Raw genomic sequence first — 18,961 nt, forward strand, 5'->3', positions numbered from 1 at the left:
ATTTTTAAAAGATGAAAAGACTGAAATTTAACCCAAAAACTAAGCCTATTTTTAAACAGAACTACATGGAAATTAAAAAACTAAAAATATTATACCTAAAGATAACATACTGAAAAATTTGTTAATAGAAGATTAAACACTGTAGAAGAGAGGTGACAAAGAAGACGAGTAAATAAAAAATATTCAGATTGATGCATGGAGAGTAGTAAAGGATAGAAAATATATGTTATAGCTGAGAGACATGGGGTAATAAAAATGTCTAACTTGAGACCCAGTAGGAGAGGAGTGGTGGGGTGGAGAAAGAAGAAATATTTGGAGATACAGGTTAAAATATTTTTTAAGTGATAAAATATGTAAATCACAGATATAAAACTCTCTAGAAACAAAGCAGGATAAATATAAAGAAAACAACACCTAGGCACAGCACAGCAAAACTTTTCAAATCCAAATACCACGAGAGAATCTTAAAAACAGCCAGAAAAAAACTTACATCCTACTGTCAAAGGAATAACAAATAAGACTGACAGTTCTTTTTTTCAACAGAAACAATGGAAGCCAGAGACAATTAAATGACATTTTTAAAGTGCTAAAAGAAAATAATTGTCAGCTTAGAATTCTGTATCTAGCAAAATTAGATGAAGTAAAGATGTTTTCAGGTAAAAATATATATATATTAGAATTTGTCACTAACAGATTAACACTAAAAGAAATACTTAAAGGAGACTTTTATGCAGAAGGAAAATATTCCAGCTAAAAACAAACAAAAAAATTGCAGGAAGTAATGAACAGTATATAAAGCACATCCTTGTCTAAAATGATGGTCATAATGATAATGGTAATGCTGATGATATTGATTTGGGGAATTTAAGGTGTAGAATTATAATAATTCATGTCAACAGTAACACAAAAGGATAGTGTGCTAAAAGGAGACAAAATGGCATGTTGTACAGGAAGTGGTAAAAGTACTAATTCGTCTTAGATTCTATTAAGTCAAAATTCAAACTGTAATCTCCTGGGTAATCATTAAAGATGTGTTTATTTTACAAAAAAAAAAGCTAATAAAGGGCAAAAATGGAATGATTAAAAACAACAACCCAAAGGTAAGAAAGAAAAAAAAAAAAAAACAAGAGCACAGAACATTAAGGAATGCAGGGGGAAATTTTTGGATGGTAGATGTATACCCAAATATAAGAGTACTTTTTTCATTTAAGGGCTAAGGTTTCCAATTATTTGGCAGTCCCTGCTAAAGCTGAACATAAGGATATTTTACAAACTAGTAATTATTCTCATAGTCATAGTCACACATAGCCCACAGAAATCTATATATGTACCCTTGTCAAAAGACACAAAAATGAAGCTTTATAACAGCATTATTTGCAATAGCTGAAAACTGGAAACAATCCAAATAGTCATCAACAATGAAATAGATAAACTGTGTATAAAAATCTTAAATGAATTACTATGCTATGCAGGTAAAATGAACAAGCCACTGCTAGAGGAATCACACAGCTGAATCTCATAAATAAAATGCTAACTAAAAAAAAACAGACATAAAAGAGAATATAATGTATAATTATACTTACTTCAAAAAAAGAGTTGAAACTAATATAAGGTGTTTAAAATCAGGATAATGGTTAATTTGTGGAGGAAGGAATGGTATTAATGGAGAAAGTTACCAGGAATTTTTTGGTGTGCGGTAATGCTCGTTCTTGATCTGGGTGGTGGTCATGTGGGGATCCCTTTATGAAAATCTGTTGATCCCTTTATGAAAATACATATGATTTATGTTCTTTTCTGAATGATGTTATACTTGAATATATGAATTCATCTTTCAATGTAAATAGGTAATGAGAGGCTCTCAATGTAAAGCCAATTTCAATATGTGGAATTTCAGAAGTTTAATAAAATGAATTTAAAACTTTTAGCCAATATGTGAACCTCCTTATTCCTAAAATATTATTTTCTTACTTGTCATCAAAACAATAAAAAAATTAGTCAGGTCTAGTTTTCTAACATGGATGTTTTCCACCAAAATAAATGTGTAAATAACTTTCTTTTCATCTATTCCTTTAGCAAATATTCATTATGTTTTCTGTGGGAAACTTTAGGGGCTTCAAAGAATACAAAAATGTAGATAGCATAACGACACTCCAGTTTATATGAAATGGACATGAGAGAAAAATGTGCTCCCAGGTTTTCTGTTCCAGTCTAGTTTAATATCTTATCAAACATCTCCTCCAAGGATGATACATCATGTCAGTCTAGGAACTTATATTCAAAGGGGTCAGCAAATTTTATGTTAGCTGTTCTTGAGTTATAAAATCACTTTTGGAGGTGTAAAAAAAGTATAAAATTCAAAATTTATTTTCTATGTTTTAAATGAATTTACTGAACCAAATCTATTATGTCTCCCTGCTAATAACATTTGAGAAGAAGAAATAAAACAAATTCATATGGTGAAGAGCTCACATGTCAGGAGAACAATCCAGAACATTCTTCATGAACTGCTTGGCCAGATTTCATCTCAGACTTCAGGGGCTGGTTCACATTTGAGTTCAAGACTAACACCTGGATGACTATTTAATGGCAGCCTGCAGGGTCTCCTGAGAGGTTGGAAGAAGTGAGGCTGCACTTCGATTGCACCGTCTTTCACAGCAGATGTTAAATCCAAAATATCCTAGGGAAACATTAAGGTCACTTGTTCCACAGTTGGTAAAGAGAAAAGGTGTACGTTCCATCTCTTTCCAAAGCTCAAGTTCAACTTTTAACCCTCACTAAGTATTAAAGTACAGCTATATCTGCTTTCAATCCCTCCAATCATATAATGTGCCTCTTTATAGAGTGAGGAAAGCACTATGGGTTTGTAGAAGAGAAAACGTGCTGGCTTGAAACCTAAAATCTTTTTGAAATTGATTTGAAATGCTTACCAAATGATTCCTGAAGTGAACTCAAATCTGGAAATGGGTATTTATGAAAATTTGAGGATTCATTTAGAACAGAGGTTCTGTTACATTTAGAAAAGCATATGCTCTCACATCCTACACTATACTCTGCAAAAGTTGTTACATTTCATACCTAAAGTTACTATCTTATTTTCAATAAGTCAATTGAACAACATTGGTTGAAGGTCCATTCTGTGCTGCCTCCTGGCTGTTGTATCATTTAAGAAGCTCACAAAATTTGTGGAAGTTATAAAACAATAAAGGCATTAAAGCATCTTAATACCAGTACAATCAATATAGAACCAAATGCTAGACAATAATCACCAAGGGAACCTTGGTTAAGGTAAATTCTTGGCAAGATAAAGAGAACACCAAAAGATCAAAAAATAAAAACTTATCTGTAGTATTTGGGAGATAGTGATATAAAAGGCTGTTGGGAGTGAAAGTTATATGTTTGGGAACTAAGTTGTAAAGTATAATGAAAGCATTAAGGTACAAGGGATGGCAAACCTTGAATGCCGGAATAAGCATCATGGACTCACTCTGCACTCATTCTTTGGACAAGGCTGGCAGCAAAGTATTACACAGACTAACAAGAAATGAAAGAAGCTGAAAATGGATGAGCCAGCTGGAGTTGTTGAGTTGATTCAGGCATGCAGTCTAGAATACTATTAATAAGAATGAAGAATAGAGACCCGTGGAAACTTTAAGACAAACTGCCCAGCAACTGAAAGGAAAGACAGGGATCACAGCCAAATTTACTAAAAATGCATAATTGCCCTTCATTTCTGTTCAATAATATGAATATAATTCATAATATCACAAAGGGTAATTTTTAATTCTAATGATTAATTCAAAGCATTTAACTGAGAAGACTTAGCTGTTCATGTAATTCTGTCTCTATGACCGGACATTCTAAATTACACAGATCAATAGGAAATCTCAACAGTGATAAGAAAGCAGAGAGAAACTAAATGTCTTAACTTCAGTTCTTTCACAGTGATAAATGATTTTTAAAGGCACCCATTGAAATTTCAGAATGGTCTGATGATAAACAATAATAAAAAATAACAAATAATATTTATGCTGTACTTACCATGTGTCTATCACATGTTAAGCATTTGCATAAGTCATTTCATCTATTCTTCAAAAAATCCATTTGGGATAAAATCTGTAATTATCTCCATATTATAGGATACACAATTGACACTAACAGAGGAAACTACCATAGTCATAGAGTTACTAAGTGGCAAAACCTGAAGAGACAGAAACGGGTCTGCCTATTGACAAACTCTGCCCTTAACTATAGACATGGTCCTGAAACAATCTTTTGTTGCACTCCTTGCTTGGTAGACTTCAAAGACCACATGACAGGATTTAAGGTACCTGAGTATTAAACTCTTGTCTTTACTACTGTTTCTGTGACTTTGGGCAAGTCAATTCATCTTGATGGCTCACAATCTCCCCGTGTATAAAATGAAGAGATTGGGGGAACTCAGATTCCTTTAAGCAATAAAATTAGATGATTAAATGATATTTACCATATAATTAAGTTTTCAGAACTGCAAAGATTTATAAATTGTTCTTATTCTAATATTGGTATTCAGATCAATAATGATTCCTTGTTTCCATTTAGTCAGAGAGTTAAGGATACTTGCTGCTTGATGGCAACCTCAATTTTAATTACTCAGCTTTGTAGTTGTAGAAAAGTACTTATTTGTTTTTAAAGCATATTATTTTGCCCTGCTCATTCTGTCTGTTGTATTTTTATTCTGGATGGCATTATGTAGAAGAGCTTAGCATCTTTACTTCAGCATTAATACTGAATCATGAGTTATCAGTGAAGCTTCTGTTATTACAACAGTAAACCCATTTAGTGCATATATACATTTAGAAAGAACACATTTAGCCTGGATTACACTTGCACTCTACAATTAAGATTCAATCCCTTCCAGAAAATTATAACTATGAGAAAAGTGCATGGTAAGGTTGGAAAAAGAGTTTAAATTATGGTTTTTAGTTTTAAAATCACAGATATGCATACATACACACATATATAAAAGATATTTTTGCTACTCCACTTCTGGTAGTAATCTGAGTCACAACTTGCACTTGTTTGAATTTGGCAGTAACTGTTTTCTTAAAATGTTAAGCATAAGCTCTCTGGATATATTCTAAAAGCTAATAGCAAATATACTTAGATAAATTAATGTATAAATAAATTACTAAGATTAAAGCAAATCTCATGGGATTCTGTTAGTTATAATAAAAGTAAGAACTAATATATTTTACATGTACTGATTTTTCTTTTAAGAAGAAAACAAATGCAACAACATAAAAACATACATCTGGTTCAGGTTTTTCCAAAATATCAGGAATAACAATATTTGATTCTTTCCAAAATATGAATATCCAACTGGTCTCATTATGATACCCCACAACACTTGTATATCTTCTTCTATTACATATAAGTTGATAGAAAGAATTTTTTTAACCTCCTTTGAAACATGGGAAGCAAAGTGACATCAAGTTGAACATACATTTCACTGGCACTAATTCAACTCTGTGTGTTTCAAAAAGTTACTAGCAAGCTAAAAACTATCTATTTCAATAGTTGGAACAACTAATCTCTACCTAAGCTTAGGCATGAGAGGGGGGACCCAAATTTTCTGTTTTTCCTGAGTCTTCATCCCACTGTGTGTCTCAGTAGGAGCACCTCACTGGGTTTAATGTATTGTGCATGTATAAAGGTATATACTGTACAACATGTGTTCAAATAGTAGCCTAATGACTTCAACATAGTGTCAACCAAAAGAAACAAACACAGTAATCTGATCCCCAGGTGAAGAAATAACTAGCTTTGTTGGAGTCACTAAAACTCTTTGTATCTCCAATGTAGTGCTCTCCCAAGGAGGTTTCAGTGGTAAGCTTGCTAATATGCCATTTTCTGGTTTTGTCTACTGGACTTTAGTATAAAATTTGTACTAATGTAACTCACCTAGATTGTGTTCTTCAATTAGGCATGCATTTCAATTGCCACTTTATACAGCAATCTGAGCACACATTGCTGTTGATTTTTTCTCCCATTCTTTGCTACAATTCCATACAACTAAAATAATCTTTCTGATAAATTCTGAAGATAATATGTATAGATCTGAAGACATGAATTCTCCAGGATACAGGTGCCAGACTATCTGGTCCATTTGGATGGAGGAATATGAAATGTGGATTCGATCCTGAGGTGAAGACCACAGACTCTGTGGTTGCCTGTGAATTCCCAGCCTGTGCATGCCAGAAGACATCTTATGTGTACAGAAAATTAAAGAACTAGTCTCTCTCCTGCATTCAGTCCTTTGGAAGGCTTTGGGGAGACCTACTGGGTGTCAGGAGCTCTGATGGGCAAAATTTCCACCAGATCAAGTGGTTGAGAAAGAGTGGACTCTCCTCTTGCTTTCACCCAGAAACCTGTACAACAAAGATCTCCATGTCTCTCCACCACTTTCACAACCAACCCACCTCTAGCCTTTGCTTCTATGTAACTGAAAATTAACCAAATGGACATCAAAACTCTTCCAAGTAACTCATGACTGAAGATGAAATCAAAACAAACTGCAGATTACTTAAAATTAACACAAATAAACCTATTTCATATCAAAACATAAGAACACTTTGCCCTATGTATTTATTAAGAACTTTGTTCTATGTATTTATTAAGAACTTTGGAACTCAGCAACTGGAGCCAATGGGTACCTCTAAAGACAAGCATCCAGAAGAGAGGTCAAAGGTGAAGATTTTCATAGTCCTGAATCTGGAACATTTTAACCCCTCTTGGACTCCAAAGGAATTCTAGAACAAAGTTTGCTCTCTCTAGAGATGCTGACCAAAAGAGCTTTGAACATGGGGATACCAGGCAAAGCTGATGGGGAAGGTGGAGTGCACTATGGAAGAAGATTAGGTCTGCATATCGAATGGTAGTCACCAAACAAGACAAGAAAAATAAATTACATACAATATGTTATGTATTATAATACATATGTGAATTTTACATTTTATATTTTTTACTAATATGGTTAGATCATCAACATGCTAAATAATATTTCAATACAGTCATCTTTGGCATTGTGCTGACTCTTAGTCATATAAAATTAGACTTTACATATAGTGTTCATTTTGTCAGTATAAAGGTATTTTTGTTGAGAGAAAATATAACTTTTTAATTTAGCAATTTATTAGCTAGATCTGTAATTTTTAAATATTTAGATTTTGAAATGTGGGCCTCTGTTTGTGTTTTTGTAGCAGGCCTTGCAAATATGAGTGGCAGGCTTGTTTTTCTTATGTTATTTTTCAATCAAAATGTATTCAGAGAAAAGAAAAATACATGTGCTTTACACATGTATTTAAACTTAAGTAAGAACTTTTTTGATCCAGCACCATTACCAGAACACAACACAGGATGTAAAGCCAGTAACAGATATAATAATGAAAAGAGTAGAAATCAGTACTTCATCTTTACTTTTATTTAAATATCTATTTTTAGAGTTTGTTCATATTGATGAGCTTTATCCTCTAGTTATGAATGCAGGAGGAATATTTTTAACTTAAACATGTGTTTCTTCAAAAGAGAATTTATATGAATGAAACTTAATATTGGCAAATGGGCTTTATTCAATATAGATTTCTAAAATGAGATAGTAATGTTACGTATTACTCATAAAAACAATTTTACATCTACAAATAGTGTTTAAAGAAGCTGTTGTTATAATTGCACAGTAATTTTACTGTAATTGTGATATTGGTAACTTTTTAGGAAGCTGAAGGCACGCTATAAAACTGTGTAATGCCCTCTGTGAAAATGTGTGTGGTAGATCCCCTTGATATATAATTAAATGTGTCCATAAAAATAAAATCATAAAAACCTTCCTCTCCTTTAAAATCAGAACAGGCCCATATGTCAGAAGTACAATGCTTTTCTAAGCCACGTGTGGAAATACCATCTGCCCCACAAATTGTTTAACATTTCTTAAGACATCAGAAATTGCCTATGGTAAGGAGTTCAATACACCAGCACCCATATGCACAGAGAACATTTCAGAAGGTGTAGTGACCAAGCAAATATTATATATGTTCAACAATTCTACTCTTAGAAACTTCAACTAAACTCATAATTTAGGGATGAGACAAATTCAAATCAATTTGTGTATAATTCAACTATTAATGGATATATTAAAAAAAAGACTTTGGTTTCTTTTCATCATCACTCACTTGAGAAGAAAGAATGTGGCTCAGAATTAAGTGACATGATGAATATCAAATGTTAGTTCAGGAATTTGCCTAATCACAGATTCCTTTGTGGAACACAAATATTACCTTAGGATTTTGCCCATAATTGAATGGCAATTTTTTAATAGCTACTTCATTAAAAATACTCTTTTCTTTAAAATGTTTTAGTCAAACTGGAAGTTGCATTGTTCCACTATCTAACTGTAGTATCTCTGTAATAGCATAAGGTTGAGAGAATACAGCACGCCTGGTGCACCTAAACAATAACTTTCTGTTTCTGTATTTATAGAGAGAAAGTCTCTTCAGTAACTCCTTGCTGAAAAACAATTTGAAAGATAAATAATGGTTACCTGTTTTGGGAGAGATGGCTTTCCAGCAATATATTTATATGAAATTCTAGAAAATGAATGTGACCAATATATAATTATATACATATAGCAATTGGAAAGAACTATGAGTAAAGACACATACAGGGACATATCTCATATTGAAATAGTGAAAAGCAACATGAAGTCCAATGTGAACACATCATACTTCTGGAGAAGCTGATTTAATTTGAATTAACTCTTAATATCTAAAAAGTGTTTGTTCTCTTCCCAACCAGTTTCCTAGAGGCCGCAAAATGATGAGTGCTATGCTCGTGTAAATGTGCACACAGTTCATTCTGCCTTCACTAAGTTCATTCTTATATTCCTGTAAATTGCTGGTAGTGTCTTTATTCTTGGTATATTTAGTTAAGGGAATAACATATAGTTAGAGTTTTATGTGTGCCATTGTTGCAGGTTATAGCACTGTATGTTTAAAAAAAAAGAAAAAGACTGAATATACTTGGATACTTGGATATGTGAACAAATATTTAAACACAGAATGAAAACATCCTTGATTTGAATCTATTTTTTAATGTAACAGAAATAAAATGGACAAATATCACATACAAATTATAGCTCAGGCCACACTCATGATTCTGCCTGAGAAGAGCCTGTGCCTCTGGCACGAAAGATGCAACTACACAGTGAAAGGGCTCGTGGCTGTTAAATTAATACTCTTGCCACAGATAACCTGCGAGACCCAGGAAGAGAGTGAAGCCAGGACAGGACACCACAGTCAATCCTGTGAGCCTTTCCGTGAGAGGAAAATATTGGCAAGAATTTTAGAAATTGTTCAAAATAACTGGGGTTGATAGAAAAAGAAAACCGAGTGAGCTGAGACAATGTAGTATGGTTGAAAGGAAGTATTTGTATGGGGTGTGGAGCATTTATGTATGTGTTTGGGTCTGTGCCTCTGTTTATGGGCATGGTATGTGAATCCGTCAGATGTGTATTTTCTGTGAATTTTCTACCTTACTGTTAAATACACATTGGGAATTTGTGGCCATGATGCTTTTGGTAATACCAAATTAGTCTTAATGTTTAAGCACATATTTTTGAAGTCATTCATTATGACTACATGCTACCTGGAAATGAATTTCTTTCAAAAGTATTTATAAAGAAAACAGTCAACAAAATCACACATGCTTTCTTCAAACATCTGGAACAAATTTTTTCCTTTCAATTTGTTCCATTTCAATTAAAAAAAAACTAAACTAAAAGTACTGTGTTCAGGATTTTCGTTTTTAGGGTTGGCATTTTCTTAGAATGGACATGAATATTCTTCAATTAAAGTTCATGCAATTAAAGTATGCGCAAAAAAAAAAGACCTGAATCAATGCATTTCCAAAGTGAAACTAAAGGAAGAAAAAGAAATGGAATTTTGTGTGGTTATGCAATTTGGAAGGCAGGAACTGGATCAGAGTAGCCTAACAGAGAAAGAGGCCAGAAAGGCATTCTGGGAAGAAATGGAGACAGACCATGTGGCTGGGCACTGTGTAGAAACTGAGCTAACATAAGGAAGTGCCTGGGGACAGCAGAGGCAAAAAGGAATACAGGAAAGTAAAATGTCTCATACAATTTTTAAGTCGATATATAAATTTCTCCCCCATTTCCTCTGTGAAACAAGTAACACTTACACACCACTCTGATGCTTTTAGAGTGAACTCACTGGGGGAAACTTAAACTGGTCCTAAATTTGAAATATGAGTTTGTAGAGGATGAAAGGCAGAAAAAGGACAAGCAAATAGCAAATATCTAGAATACATATGTTCTACAATGTTCTTTCCAGGTTTATTGTGGTATAATTGACTTAAAATATTATGTAAGTTTAAGGTATACAATGAGATGATTTATACATGCACATATATATATATATATATATATATATATATATATATATATATATATATATATAGCAAAATGTTACCACAATAAGGTTAGTTAGCACACCCTTAAACTCACAAGACTTCCATTTTGTGATTTCAATTGTTATGGTGGGAACATTTAAATTTGACACTCATAGCAACTTTCAAAGATGTTACCAGAAAACTACTAGAGCTCATCAATAAATTTGGTAAAGTTGCAGGATACAAAATTAATAAAGAAATCTCTTGCATTCCCATACACTAACAACAAAAGATCAGAAAAAGTAATTAAGGAAACAATCCCAGTGACCACTGTATCAAAAAGAATAAAATACCTAGGAATAAACCTACCTAAGGAGACAAAAGACCTGTACTCAAAAAACTATAAGATACTGATGAAAGAAATCAAAGATGACACAAACAGATGGAGAGAAATACCATGTTATTGGATTAGAAGAATCAATATTGTCAAAATGACTATACTACCAAAAGCAATCTACAGATTCAATGTAATCCCTATCAAATTACCAATGATATTTTTCATAGGACTAGAACAAATAACTTAAAAATTTGTATGGAAACACAAAAGAACCTGAATAGCCAAAGCAATCTTGAGAAAGAAAAATGGAGCTGGAGGAGTCAGGCACCCTGGCTTCAGACTATACTATAAAGCTACAATCATCAAAACAGTATGGTACTGGCACAAAAAGAGATATATAAATCAATGGACCAGGATAGAAAGCCCAGAAATAAAACCATGCACTTATGGTCAATTAATCTATGAAAAAAGAGGCAAGAATGTACAATGGAGAAAAGATAGTCTCTTCAATAAGTGGTGCTGGGAAAACTGTACAGCTATATGTAAAAGAATGAAATTAGAACACTCCCTGACACCGTACACAAAAATAAACTCAAAATGCATTAAAGACCTAAATGAAACACCAGATACTATAAAACTCCTAGAGGAAAACACAGGCAGAACACTCTTTGACATAAATCACAGCAATACTTTTTTGGATCCCTCTCCTAGAGTAATGGAAACAAAACCAAAAATAAACAAATGGGACCAAATTAACTTAAAAGCTTTTCCACAACAAAGAAAACCATAAACAAAATAAAAGACAACCCACAGAATGGGAGAAAATATTTGCAAATGATGCTACTGACAAGGGATTAAATTTCAAAATATACAAACAGTTCATACAGCTTAATAAAATTTTTTAAAAAATCAAAAAATTGGCAGAAGACCTAAATAGAAAAAGAAGACATACAGATGGCCAACAGGCACATGAAAAGATGCTTAATGTCACTAATTATTAGAGAAATGCAAACTTCTTTATTCATTTTATCTATAGATGTACACCTTAGGTTGTTTCCATCTCTGGGCTATTGTAAATAATGCCGCTATGAATATGGGAGTAAAGATATCTTTTGAGTTAGAGTTTTTATTTTCTTCATATATATTCTCAGAAGTGGAATTGCTGGATAATATGACAATTATATTTTTAATTTTTTGAGGATCATCCATATTGTTTTGCAGTGGCTATACCAATCTATAATCCCACCAAACCCTTTTCTCCTCATCCATACCAGCACTTGTTATCTCTTTTATTTTTTATGATGGCTGTTCTAACAAGTGTGAGGTGATGTCCTATTGTGCTTTTAATATGCATTTCCTTACTTACTAGTAATGTTGAGCATTTTTCCATGTGCCTGCTGGCCTTTCTTATATCTTCTTTGGAGAAATGTCTATTCAGGTTCTTTGCCCATTTTTTAATTGTTTGGTTTATTTGCTACTGATTTGTATGAGTTCTCTATATATTTGGGGTATTATTCTCTAATCAGATATATGGTTTACATATAATTTTTTCCCATTCCATAGGTTGTCTTTTCACTTTGTTGATGATTTGCTGTGCAGAAGCTTTCTAGTTTGAAACTTCTAGGGAAGTTTTCAACTATAATCTCTTCAAATATTTTCTCAGTCCATTTCTTTTTCTCTTCTTCTTCTGGGACCCCTATAATTCGAATGTTAGTGCGTTTAATGTTGTCCCAGAGGTCTCTGAGACTGTCCTCAGTTCTTTTCATTCTTTTTTCTTTATTCTTCTCTGCAGTAGGTATTTCCACTATTTTATCTTCCAGGTCACTTATCCATTCTTCTGCCTCAGTTATTCTGCTATTGATCTCTTCTAGAGTATTTTTAATTTCATTTATTGTGTTGTTCATCATTGCTTGTTTCATCTTTAGTTCTTCTAGGTCCTTGTTAAATGTTTCTTGCATTTTGTCTATTCTATTTCCAAGATTTTGGATCATCTTTACTATCATTATTCTGAATTCTTTTTCAGGTAGACTGCCTATTTCCTCTTCATTTGTTAGGTCTGGTGGGTTTTTATCTTGCTCCTTCATCTGCTGTGTGTTTTTCTTTATTCTTATTTTGCTTATCTTACTGTGTTTGGGGTCTCCTTTTTGCAGGTTGAAGGTTCATAGTTCCCAGGTTTTTTTTGGTGTCTGTCCCCAGTGGCTAAAGTTGGTTCAGTGGGTTGTGTAGGCTTCCTGGTGGAGAGGACTAGTGCCTGTGTTCTGGTGGATGAGGCTGGATCTTGTCTTTCTGGTGGGCAGGTCCACATCTGGTGGTGTGTTTTGGGGTGTCTGTGGCCTTATTATGATTTTAGACAGCCTCTCTACTAATGAGTGGGGTTGTGGTCCTGTCTTGCTAGTTGTCTGGCATAGTGTGTCCAGCACTGTAGCTTGCTGGTCATTAAGTGAAGTTGGGTGTTGGTGTTGAAATGGAGATCTCTGGGAGATTTTCGCCATTTGATATTACATGGAGCTGGGAGGTCTCTTGTGGACCAGTGTCCTGAAGTTGGCTCTCCCACGTCAGAGGCACAGCACTGACTCCTGGTTGCAGCACCAAGAGTCTTTCATCCACACGGCTCAGAATAAAAGGAGAAAAAGAAGAAAGAAAGAAAGAAAGAAAGAAAGAAAGAAAGAAAGAAAGAAAGAAAGAAAGAGAGAGGGAGGGAGGGAGGGAGGAAGGAAGGAAGAGGATAAAATAAAGTAAGGTAAAATAAAATAAAGTTATTAAAATAAAAAATAATTATTAAGAAAAAAATGTTTTTTAAGTTAAAAAATAAATAAAATGGACAGATAGGACCCTAAGACAAATGGTGAAAGCAAAGCTATATATACAAAATCTCACACATCAAGTTGATTGCGGAGATTTAATTCACTGCTCCTGAGGCTGCTGGGAGAGATTTCCCTTCTCTTCTTTGTTCGCACAGCTCCCAGGGCTCAGCTTTGGATTTGGCCCCGCCTCTGCGTGTAGGTCACCAGAGGGCGTCTGTTCTTCGCTCAGACAGGAAGGGGTTAAAGGAGCCGCTGATTCGGGGGCTCTGGCGCACTCAGGCCGGGGGGAGGGAGGGGCACGGAGTGCGGGGCGAGCCTGCGGCGGCAGAAGACGTTGCACCAGGCTGAGGCGTGCCATGTGTTTTCCCGGGGAAGTTGTCCCTGGATCCTGGGACCCTGGCAGTGGCGGGCTGTACAGGCTCCCCAGGAGGGAGGTGTGTAGAGTGACCTGTGCTTGCACACAGGCTTCTTGGTGGTGGCAGCAGCAGCCTTAGCGTGTCATGCCCGTCTCTGGGGTCCGCGCTGTTAGCTGCGGCTTGCGCCCGTCTCTGGAGCTCCTTTAAGCAGTGTTCTTAATCCCCTCTCCTCGCGCACCAGGAAACAAAGAGGGAAGAAAAAGTCTCTTGCCTCTTCGGCAGCTCCAGACTTTTCCCCGGACTCCCTCCCGGCTAGCCGTGGCGCACTAAACCCCTGCAGGCTGTGTTCACGCCACCAACCCCAGTCCTCTCCCTGCACTCCAACCGAAGCCCAAGCCTCAGCTCCCAGCCCCCGCCCGCCCCGGCAGGTGAGCAGACAAGCTTCTCGGGCTGGTGAGTGCCGGTCGGCACCGATCCTCTGTGCGGGAATCTCTCCGCTTTGCCTTCAGCACCTCTGTTGCTGTGTTCTCCTCCACGGCTTCAAAGCTTCCCCCTCCGCCACCCGCAGTCTCCGCCCGCGAAGGGGCTTCCTAGTGTGTGGAAACCTTTCCTCCTTCACAGTTCCCTCCCACTGGTGCAGGTCCTGTCCCTATCCTTTTGTCTCTGTTTATTCTTTTTTCTTTTGCCCTACCCAGGTATGTGGGGAGTTTCTTGCCTTTTGGGAGGTCTGAGGTCTTCTGCCAGCGTTCAGTAGGTGTTCTGTAGGAGTTGTTCCACGTGTAGATGTATTTCTGATGTATCTGTGGGGAGGAAGGTGATCTCCGCGTCTTACTCTTCCACCATCTTCCCCCTCTCGGCTACTGATTTTTGTATGTTATTTTGTATCCTGAAAATGTACTGAATTCATTGATTAGATCTAACAGTTTTTTGGTTGAGTCTTTAGGATTTTTTTATCTATAAAATCATGCCATCTGCAAATAGAGACTATTCTATTTCTTCCTTTCCAATTCTGATACTTTTTTTATTTTTTTCTTGCCTGATTGCTTTAGCTAGGACTTCCAATATTATGTTGAATAAGAGTGGTGAGAGTGGTTTCCCTACCTTAGTGGAAAATTTTTCAACCTTTCACCACTGAGTATGACGTTAACTGTGGGCCTGTTATAGACAGCTTTTATTATGTTAAGATATGTCCTTTCTATGCCTAATTTGTTAAGAGTTTTTATTGTGACTGGATGTTGAATTTTGTCAAATGCTTTCCCTGTATCTATTAAGATGATCATATAATTTTTGTATCAAGTTCAATATCAGGTCAGAGGAGATTGGACATAGACATAGAATGAGAACATTTGTAGTATCTACTCCACATAAAAATATCAGCTGGAGAATGGATAAATAACTTGTGGTATAGTCATATGCTACAATAATATACAGTACTGATATAAATAAATCATGCCTTAACATCAAAGTGGATGAATCTCAGGAACAGAATGGTGAGAGAAAAAAAGCAAGTTAGAAGATACAATATGGGCAGCGTGCAGCTGCGCTGGCTTGAGGGAGTCTGTGGTGGTTGAGCTGGAGACGCATCCCCCTGCCTGGAGCTGCGATAAGCACCCCAGCCGTTCCCCAGGACCTGCAGCTGCCCCCGAGTCAGAGGGCCCAGTCTGCTGTTCAGAGAGCAAAGAAGACAAAAACTCAAGGAGCATCTGTTAAAAAGAAAAACTTTTTGCATACAAACAGGAAAATCAGATATTGTCCAGTGGTAGAGACCAGAGAGTGAAGACATCTGAAGGCCAGATCGAAGAAGAGACAAAAGTTCTGAAACTTAAGGCAAAAGTGGTTGATAAAGAGAATGTCGGTAGACTTACAGGGATCAAGAATAATATAACAATGGAAAAAAACTGTATTCCTTTAAAAGCTTCTAATGAATTAACCAATTCAACTATAGCAATTGATACACCTAATTTTGAGGATAATAATCAAACTCTGCCATTGTTACCAATTAAAGATGACCCCCAAAGTCAACATATGATGTTAAGCCAAGCATTTCACCTTAAAAACAACAGTAAAAAGAAACAAATGACTACAGAGAAACCAAAGCAAGGTGCTGACATGCCCAAATGCCCAAGAAACCTGTGCTTGGATCTTATCATAGCCAAATTGTTCAGTCTAAGATCAATTCCTTTAGAAAACCTCTACAAGTCAAAGATGAGAGTTCTGCAACAATGAAGAAACTTTCAGCTACTGTCTCTAAAGCCACAAAGTCTCAGCCTGTACATGCCAGCAGTGTACCAGTGAAAAGTGATAGAGCCTCACATATGACGACTGCCACTAAATTTGTGAGCACTACATCTCAGAGCAGTCAACTTGTACAACCTTCTATTAGCAGTCACCAAAGTAATAACCAGGATGCCATGAAACAAGGCATCAGTCTGCCAGTGTTACAGTTTGGCAAGGGCCTCGAGAGAAAGAATTATTACAGTTAAATACATTTTCGTCTATTATCAAAACCAGTTCTTCTCAGGACATAAAAAGAAATAAGACACTATCAAGAAGCATGACATCTGAAATGGTAGCCAGACCTGCTTTGTCTTCTAATACTAAACTGACAGAAAAGTCAAAAAGCATTGACCACCACAGACCTACCATGGTGAAAGCAGCTATTGATAGTAGATGGACTCAGCCCAGAGAAACTGCAGAGGAGAGAAAGGCTCGTCTGAGTGAGTGGAAAGCTGGCAAAGGAAGAGTGATGAAAAGGCCTCCGAGCTCAGTGGTTACCCAGCCTGAGCCCGAAGCACAAAATGAAAAACTAGTTGGTCCTTCTGGACTACCATGGCAGAAGAAGATGAACAACGATTGTTTACTGGAAAAGTAAACAAGACATTTTCTGAATGCCTACACCTGATTAATGAGGGATGTCCAAAAGAAGAAGTAATGGTTACACTGAATGACCTGATTAAAAATATTCCAGATGCCAAAAAACATGTTAAATATTGGATATGCCTAGCGCATATTGAACCACTTACAAGTCTATTGAAAATATTTTTGCAATCTATGAGAAGGCCATTCTGGCAGGAGCTCAGCCTACTGAAGATATGCGACATGCCATTGTTGACATTCTGACAATGAAGAGTCAAGAAAAAGTTAAATTTGGAGAAAATATTTAGGAGGCTTGTGCAACCAAGGAACAAATCCAAGAAAACACCATTGATGATATAAGTGTTAATCTGGGGTCAGAAAAACCAGAAATAGAAAATAAGCATCCTAGGAATGTGGTATTTCAAGGTTGTGAAAAAGAGCAAGATGACAAAACAAAAGATCCAACCAGTGATATTAAAACCCCCAATACAGAAACTAGGGCAGGTTGCTTAATTAAATATAATGTGTCTACTTCTCCATACTTGCAAATTGTGAAAAAAAGATGCAGTTTAACAAAACCAATTCTGCATTTAAAGAGCTAAAGTTTCTCACACCAGTTAGACGTTCACAACGTCTTCAAGAGAAGACTTCTAAATTGCCAGATATGTTAAAAGACCATTATCCTTGTGTGTCTTCACTGGAACAGTTAACAGAGTTGGGAAGTGAAACTGAAGTTTTGTGTGCCGCATGTACTCAGAGAAGTGAAGCTCTGATAGGAGTGGGGTTGTATTATTCCGAGGGCGTTTGGTTGGTTGGTTGGTTTGTTGTGTCTTTGCATGTCCCTTAGGTCAGGAGTTGCCGAGTACCTAAGTATTCACAACAGTCAGAACTCTTACTAATGTCCACTCTAAAGCAGGTGTTGCCTTCTGTGAGTCGGAAAGCTAATCCTACCTTGTCAATCTCAATAGACTGACTTTTTCTCTAACACAGGTAAATTTTGTGAAGACAGAGTTAGCTTGTTTTGTCACCCAATTCTAGTAGCCCAAACTGCTGTGGGCTCCTGTGTCCCTGGGACTCTGCCCCTGGTTCTTCATTGTCACTCTCCAGCAAAGCCAGTGAGTCTGCATCTGTGGTCTCTTGGCCTCTTTTTTATTGTAGCCGAGGTCCCCGAGAGGGATAGTTAACTAAATACTCCATTTCTAAGAGAAGATACTTTGTTGGAAGAAAGAAAAGGTGCCAAACCTAGTGGGCATTCAGAACTTTAAATCTGAGTTCCTTTCTTTAGGTCCTTTTCTAACTTGACTATCTAAAATGTTAAAAATTTTAACTTCCATTGCTTCGCTTGATATAGTTTATAGACTAATAGAAGGGAGTTAGAGAAGGAATATATAATATTTCATAAATGTCATCCTAGTTTAGGTAGTATTTCTAAAATAACTAATACTTAAACTTGATCTCTTCCTTGTAATATAAAAACTTCATCATGTTTCCTAAAACATGATAGTCATACACAGTAAGTAGGTCTCTGCTCCCCACAATAAATACCACCAGTAAAATTGTTTTGTTAAGTCTCTGAACTAATACTTAAATGACATACATCCTTTACCAGCTCTACAGTTTCAAGTAAGGATTTAGTCATTGTAAAAGATTAGATAGTTTTAAAACTGAATAATATGAATGTGGTTGAAAATCACATACTTATTTATGTTCACTAATTCCATTTGTATAATAGTGCCAATCTTTGTTCTATTTATTGTCTTATGTTCTAGAGAGTAGGGTTTTTATTCCTTTTAACTGTGTACCTAATACGTATACAATAAATGAAAAGATCTATATAACAATAAAAAAAAGAAGATACAACATGATTCCATTTTTGTGAACTTCAAAACTGTGCAAAACCAAAGAATATTCTGTTTAGATGTACAACCCTATGTGGTAAATGTTTCAAAAAGTATTAGTTAATACTCTTAGTGATTTTTTTTCACTGTGAGTAGAGGAGAAGGATGGGATCTGGAATGAACCCTCAGAAACCTCAACGTATTGGATTATTTTCTGTGTTTTTTTTTTCCTTAAGGTAGGTAGTGAATAAAAGGGTGTTTGTATTTTTATTCTTTATACTGAATCATATGTTATAAATACTATTTTGTATTTCAACTTTCATACTAGCAATT

General features: G+C 35.7%; 1 pseudogene across 1 annotated transcript; it reads left to right on the forward strand.

Annotated features, from left to right (window-relative positions):
* Window positions 1-6,839: 6,839 nt before the first annotated feature.
* Window positions 6,840-17,555, forward strand: LOC309958927 (cytoskeleton-associated protein 2-like; annotated as a pseudogene). Its single transcript has 2 exons — window positions 6,840-6,913; window positions 15,507-17,555. The product of its transcript is annotated as a cytoskeleton-associated protein 2-like (transcript).
* The last annotated feature ends 1,406 nt before the right edge of the window (window positions 17,556-18,961 follow it).

Source organism: Leucopleurus acutus (genome assembly GCF_964270905.1).
Source record: "Leucopleurus acutus genome assembly, chromosome: 3".
In the NCBI taxonomy this organism is placed as follows: Eukaryota; Metazoa; Chordata; class Mammalia; order Artiodactyla; family Delphinidae; genus Leucopleurus; species Leucopleurus acutus.